The sequence below is a fragment of the Aquarana catesbeiana genome, linkage group LG07, assembly GCF_042186555.1.
Source record: "Aquarana catesbeiana isolate 2022-GZ linkage group LG07, ASM4218655v1, whole genome shotgun sequence".
NCBI lineage: Eukaryota > Metazoa > Chordata > Amphibia > Anura > Ranidae > Aquarana > Aquarana catesbeiana.
This window is the reverse complement of record NC_133330.1, coordinates 100,479,939-100,487,403: the sequence shown is the minus strand read 5'-3', so window position 1 is coordinate 100,487,403 and position 7,465 is coordinate 100,479,939.

The following is a 7,465-nucleotide window of genomic DNA, read 5'->3' as shown; positions in this document are numbered from 1 at the left end:
AGGAAGCTCTGGTGGTGGAGGAGTCACTCCAATCTGGACAAGGGCCTGCTCTGGTGTTTTCCCCAGGAGAGGAGATTAACAACAGATGCGAGTTCCTGGGGTTGGGGCGCCCACCTGGAAGGACAGATGGCTCAGGGGAATTGGACAAACAGGGAGACCAGGAGATCCTCCAATTGGAGGGAGCTAAGGGCTATTCTCCTAGGACTATGGGCTTTCGAGAAAATAGTCCGGGGTCACCATGTTCAGGTGCTATCAGACAATGCCACAGCAGTGGCATATGTTACAAGACAGGGGGGCACGAGAAGCAAGGTCTTGCTAGCCTTGTCAGTTCAGATGCTATCCTGGGCGGAAGGCAACGTAAAGTCCCTAACAGCTGTACACCTAAAAGGAGAGCTGAATCTAGTGGCCGACTTTCTAAGCAGAGAAAGGATACTAGAGGCAGAGTGGAGTCTGAACAAGGAGGTATTCCAGGAATTAACAGAGAAATGGGGAACTCCTCAGATAGACCTGTTCGCATCCCACAAGAATTCAAAGGTGAAGGCCTATTACTCACTAAACAGGCAAGATCAGGCGAAAGGATTGGATGCGCTGGCACAACCATGGAACTTCCACTTGTGCTACGCCTTTCCCCCCTTTCAAATGATCCCTTGGGTGTTGAAAAAACTACGGGAGACCACAAGTGTGATCCTAGTGGCTCCTTTTCGGCCCAAGAGGCCCTGGTTTGCAACCATACAGAGGATGGCAGTGGAACCACATTGGGTTCTCCCATTTCGAAAGGATCTACTATCCCAGGGACCCCTTCAACATCCAAATATCAACCAGCTCAGGCTGACGGGTTGGTTACTGAGGAGCAGCTTCTAAAAAGAAGGGGCTTCTCAGATAAGCTGGTGTCAACCCTGTTAAGTAGCCGAAAGAAGGTTACCAGGGGTATTTATTTTAAGACATGGAAACGGTTTAATTCCTGGTGCATGACTAAAAAATGTTCACCACAGGAATTGCCCTCAATATTAGAGTTTCTCAATGAGGGTATGGAGATGGGGCTGGCAGCCAGTACCCTGAAGGTCCAGGTAGCTGCCTTGTCGGTGTTTCTTAAGAGAAAGTTATCTCAAGAACCATTTATAGTTAGATTCTTCAAAGCGTTGGCCAGGCTTAGGCCGGTACCTTTCAAATCTTTCCCTAAGTGGGATTTATCTCTGGTGCTACAGGGGTTGATCAGAACACCTTTTGAGCACCCACAGGAAGCGACTTTAAAAGTATGGACGCTTAAGCTGGTTCTTTTGGTAGCAATTACCTCAGCCAGAAGAATAAGTGAGTTGCAAGCTCTATCTATAATAGAACCCTTTTGTTTGATATTTCCAGACCGGGTAGTGCTGAAAACTGACCCGGGTTTCTTGCCAAAAGTCGCAACCTTTTTTCATAGGGCACAAGAGATAGTTTTACCTACTTTTTGTCCTACACCATCCAACTCTAAAGAGGAGGCTTTTCATACCCTGGATGTGAGAAGATGTTTACTCCATTATTTAGAGATTACGAGAGAGTTTAGGAAGACAAATTCTCTTTTTATTCTTTTTTCTGGATCACGCAAGGGTCATTGTGCTTCTAAAAGCACTATAGGCAGATGGCTAAGAATGGCAATCGGTGAAGCCTATAAAGCTTCAGGGGCTGATCCTCCAGCAGGGGTAATGGCCCATTCAACAAGGGCAATAGCAACATCCTGGGCGGAAAGAGCAGGGGCCTCTCCAGGTCGGATCTGTAAAGCGGCCACGTGGACAAGCTTCTCCACCTTCACCCGCCACTACAGGTTGGACTTGCTATCAGCAGCGGAACAATCGTTTGGCAGGAAGGTCCTGCAGGCGGTGGTCCCACCCTAGAGTAAGTACTCTTTTATCATCTCCAGGTGCTGTCCTGAAAGACGAGGGGAGAAAACCCCTAGTTAGACTTACCGGTAACGGTATTTCTACGAGTCTTTCAGGACAGCACCGATGACCTGCCCTAATGGGTTTATAAAAATGTGGTGTTATTGCTATGTTCTGCTTATCTAATTTCAGCATGGCTGGAGGTACTCTATGAACAACTGAAGCCATGGTGGAAGTGTCCTGTCTTTAAAGAAAAAACTGACTGCAGTGTTTCCTGGGAAAAGTGGGTGGAGCTGCGCTCTCTCCAGGTGCTGTCCTGAAAGACTCGTAGAAATACCGTTACCGGTAAGTCTAACTAGGGTTTTTTTTTTTTTTTTCCATTATTTTAGCAATTGACCTAATACTTCATCCTGGATTGTGGCTGGCAAATGTCAAAGATCTCCCACACAATTGCCAAAAATGTACACATAACATGATCTTTGATATTATCAACTAACACAGTAGAACACGGTTGCTCCTCAGTTTTTAAGAGAAACTATAATGGTTGTTTAAAATTTGTAATGCTGTTTTTTTGTTTTTGTTTTGTTTTGGTTTTGTTTTGTTATATATGCAATCTTAAAAAAAACTTTTGCTACATAGAACTCCAAGAACAGTATGGGTTAGATAAAACGACAGCAAAGCATATGCAACCTGCTTTCAAATATTGTTGGACTAAGCCATATAATATCGCGTTTTTGCTGAGGTTTGTTAACAAGATTATTTTACCATGCTGCACAAAGAAGAATAAAAAGTCGCTGTAAAGAAGCTGGTTAAAAAAATATTAAAAATATTAATATACACTTACAATACTAAAAAAATATATATTTTTACTTTTTTTTTTTTTTTTAGTCTTTACCATAATTAAGAAATACAATTTCATCATTCAATAAACAGTAGCATGTATTTATAATATTACATGACCAAGAGCATGGGACACATGGGCAGAGTCAATGTGCTAATCGTCAACAGCTTCTCTGTACATCTCTGATTTGAGTACACAATTTCTGTTGTGTAAACAACCAAATTGTGCTTTTTGCAGACCTGGGGCCCTGTTCATTAACCACTTAACAACTGGCCCATAGCCGAATGACGGCTGCAGGGCGGTTGCTTAACCCCGGGAGGGCGTACTATGACGTCCTCCCAGAATTCCCCTCTCGCGCGCCCCCGAACACATCCGTGATCGCCGGGTCCGGGGGACCCGGCGCATCACGGATCCTGGTAAATGGCCGCTGATCGCGGCCATTTACCATGTGATCGCTCCGTCAAATGACGGAGCAATCACATGTAAGCAAACCGGCGTCATCTCATGACGCTGGTTCCTCTCCTCCCCTCCTGTGTACCGATCGGTACACTGAGCAGAGAGGGGGATGGATGGATGGCTGCAGCGCTGTGGGCTGTATGTGTAGTGCCCACAGCGCTGCACAGTGACATCCAGCCATCCATCCATCCATCCATCCATCCATCCATGCTCAGCCATCCCTAATACTCTGCAATACCCCGCAATACTCTGCCATACCCAGCCATACTCTGCAATACTCGGTGATACCCAGTCATACTCGGCAATACCCTGCCATACTCTGCAATACCCCGCCATACTCTGCAATACCCCGCCATACTCTGCAATACCCCGCCATACTCTGCAATACCCAGCCATATCCTGCCATGCTGAGCCATACTCGGCTGTACTCAGCCTCTGTATGTGGCCAGGCTGTGAAAGTCTCACACATGGGGTATTGCCGTACTCAGGAGGAGTAGGAGAATCTATTTTGGGGTGTCATTTTTGGTATGTACATGCTATGTGTTAGAAATATTGTATAAATGGACAACTTTGTGTTAAAAAAAAAAAAAAAAAAAAAGTTTTAACCACTTCCTGCCCGCCGGCTGTCATACAGCGTCCTTGACTTTGTGCGGGGATATCTGAATGATGCCTACAGCTACAGGCATCATTCAGATATCAGCTTTTTCAGCCAGCGATTCCCTACACCATAAGAACGATCATAGTGGCTGTTCCACTGCTTGATCGTTCTTACGGGAGGCGAGAGGGGATGTCCCGCCGCCCTCCGGTGCTTCTACCAACTCACCGCTACGATCGAAGCCAGGATCCTTTTTTTTTTTTTTTTTTTTTTTTTTTTTTTTTTTCTTTCAGGCTTCCCAGCCTAGAGGTGAGATGTGGGGTCTTATTGACCCCATATCTCACTGTAAAGAGGACCTGTCATGCCATATTCCTATTACAAGGGATGTTTACATTCCTTGTAATAGGAATAAAAGTGGTCAAAAAAATTTTTTGAGGGAAAAAAAGCATCAAACTAAAATAAATAAAGTAAAATGAATAAAAAAAAAAATTTAAAGCGCCCCTGTCCCTGTGTGCTCGCATGCAGAAACGAACGCATACGTAAGTCCCGCCCACATATGAAAACGGTGTTCAAACCACACATGTGAGGTATCGCTGCGATTGGTAGAGCGAGAGCAATAATTTTGGCACTAGACCTCCTCTGTAACTCAAAACATGTAACCAGTAAAAAATTTTAAAGCGTCGCCTATGGGGATTTTTGAGTAGCAAAGTTTGGCGCCATTCCAGCGCGTGCAATTTTGAAAGGTGACATGTTGGGTATCTATTTACTCGGCATAACTTCATCTTTTACATTATGCAAAAACATTAGGCTAACTTTACTGTTTTGTTTTTTTTAAAGCGCAAAACAGTTTTTTTCCCCCCAAAAAACACGTTAAAAAAAATTGCTGCGCAAATACCGTGCGAGATAAAAAGTTGCAATGACCACCATTGTATTCTCTAGGGTCTTTGCTAAAAAAACATATATAATGTTTTGGGGTTCTATGTAATTTTCTAGCTAATAAATGATGATTTTTACATGTAGGAGAGAAATGTCAGAATTGGCCTGGGTGCTCCAGAACGCCTGAAGGTGCTCCCTGCATGTTGGGCCTCTGTATGTGGCCACGCTGTGTAAAAGTCTCACATGTGGTATCGCCATACTCGGGAGCAATAGCAGAATGTGTTTTGGGGTGTAATTTGTGGTATGCATATGCAGCATGTGAGAAATAACCTGCTAATATGACAATTTTGTGAAAAAAAAAAAGTAAAAAAAAAAACTTGATTTTGCAAAGAATTGTGGGAAAAAAATGACAACTTCAAAAAACTCACCATGCATCTTTCTAAATACCTTGGAATGTCTTTCCAAAAAAGGGTAATTTGGGGGGTATTTGTACTTTTCTGGCATGTTAGGGTCTCAAGAAATTAGATAGGCCGTCAGTACTTCAGGTGTGATCAATTTTCAGATATTCGCACCATAGCTTTTGGACTCTATAACTTTCACAAAGACCAAATAATATCCACCGATTTGGGTTATTTTTACCAAAGATATGTAGCGGTATAAATTTTGGCCAAAATATATGAAGAAAAATTACTAATTTGCAAAATTTTATAACAGAAATTAAGAAAAATGTATTTTTTTTTTTTTTTTTTACACATTTTTCGGTCTTTTTTCTTTTATAGCGCAAAAAATAAAGAACCCAGCGGTGATTAAATACCACCAAAAGAAGGCTCTATTTGTGTGAAAAAAAGGACAAATATTTCATATAGATACAGTGTTGCATGACTGAGTAATTGTCATTCAAAATGTGAGAGCACCAAAAGCTGAAAATTGGTCTGGTTATTAAGGGGGTTTAAGTGCCCAGTGGTCAAGTGGTTAAGGGTGTGTGTGTGTGTGTGTGTGTGTGTGTGTGTGTGTGTGTGTGTGTATATATAATATATATATATATTATATAAAATTTTATAGCAGCCCTGATCCTCCTCTTCTCGGGTCCCTCTTCGGTGCTCCTGGCCCCTCCCTCCCTGTTGAATGCCCTCACAGCAAGCAGCTTGCTATGGGGGCACCCAAGCCACAGCTCTGGGTGTCAATTCAGAGCTTCAGTTCAGCCCCGCCCCTCTTCTCATTGGCTAATTGACTTTGACAGCAGCGAAAGCCATTGGCGGTGCTGCTGTGTCTTAGCCAATCAGAGAGACCTGTATGGCTGAGGCACTCGTGTACATCGCTGGATCAAGATGGGGCTCAGGTAAGTATTAGGGTTAGAGGCTGAGGGCGCCGCTGCACACAGAAGTTTTTTGTAAACTTAGTGCCGGTTCACACTGCAGCGATGCGGGAACCCTGTGAATCCACTGTGGGTTCCCGCATCGCATGTCTCCCGGCGGCAGTTCACACTGCCCTATGCAAACTGCTGGGAGTGTAAATGAAAAGTTAATGAGACCCCAAATCAGTTTACATATCGCAGTGCGAACTGCAATATCGGATAGCATGGGTGTGAATCTGATTCTGCTGCGGACCGAAAAAGTGTCCTGTGTGAGTTTGGTCCAAATGTGATGCATATTCAGCCATACTATCTGTATGGCTGAAATTGCATCGCAGAGATCACATGTGATTTGTACTGCAATGTGGTGTGAATCACATCCGATGTTGGACATTGCAGCAGTGGGAACCGGCCCTTAATGCATAGCATGCATTGAGATAAAAAAAAAAAACTTCTGTCTTTACAACCACTTTAAGCGCTTGCCGACCAGCGCACGCCAATGTACGTCGGCAGAATGGTGCTGGTAGGTAAAAGAGCGTACAGGTACATCCCCTTTAAGAATCAGCGTCGCGGGCCAGCGGCCGTCTCTGTGACAGTGGGTCCCGCGGACTTCATGTTCGCCGGGTGCCCGCAATCGTGTCACGAAGAGGAAGAACAGGGAGATGCTTTTGTAAACAAAGCATTTCCCCGTTCTGCCTAGTGACAGGACAGTGATCACAGCTCTCTGTCATTGAGAGCTGTGATCACTGTCCTGTGTGTTGAACTCCAGCCCCCTCACAGTTAGAATCACTCCCTAGGACACACTTAACACCTTCACTGCCCCTATTTTGTAGACGCTATAAATTTTGCGCAAACCAATCAATATACGCTTATTGCTATTTTTTTTTTTTTTAATCAAAAATATGTAGAAGAATACATATTGGCCTAAACTTAGGGAAAAAAATAGTTTTTTATATAATTTTTGGGAGATATTTATTATAGCAAAAAGTAAAAAATATTACTTTTTTTTTTTTTCAAAATTGACGCTCTTCTTTTTTTTTTTTTTTTTTTTTTTGTTTATAGCGCAAAAAATAAAAAATGCAGAGGCGATCAAATGCCACCAAAAGAAAGCTCTATTTGTGGGAAAAAAAAGACATCAATTTTGTTTGGGTACAACGTTGCACGACCGCGCAATTGTCAGTTAAAGCGACACAATGCCGACTCGAAAAAAGTGCTCTGGTCAGGAAGGGGGTAAAATCCTCCGGGGCTGTAGTGGTTAAAGCCTTGTACACACGATGCGATTGTTGGCAGGGGGTTGTCAATTGACAGACTGTTGTTCTAAAATCTGACCGTTAGTATGCTCCTTTTGACAAGTGTTGTTCAACTTTCGACCAACAAATGTTGGATGGCAGGCTAGTAAATTTTCAGCGGACAACGGTCTCTTGTCTGATTTTCGTATGGTCAGTACACAAATCCGTCACACAAAAGTCGAAAGTACAAACACGCAACCT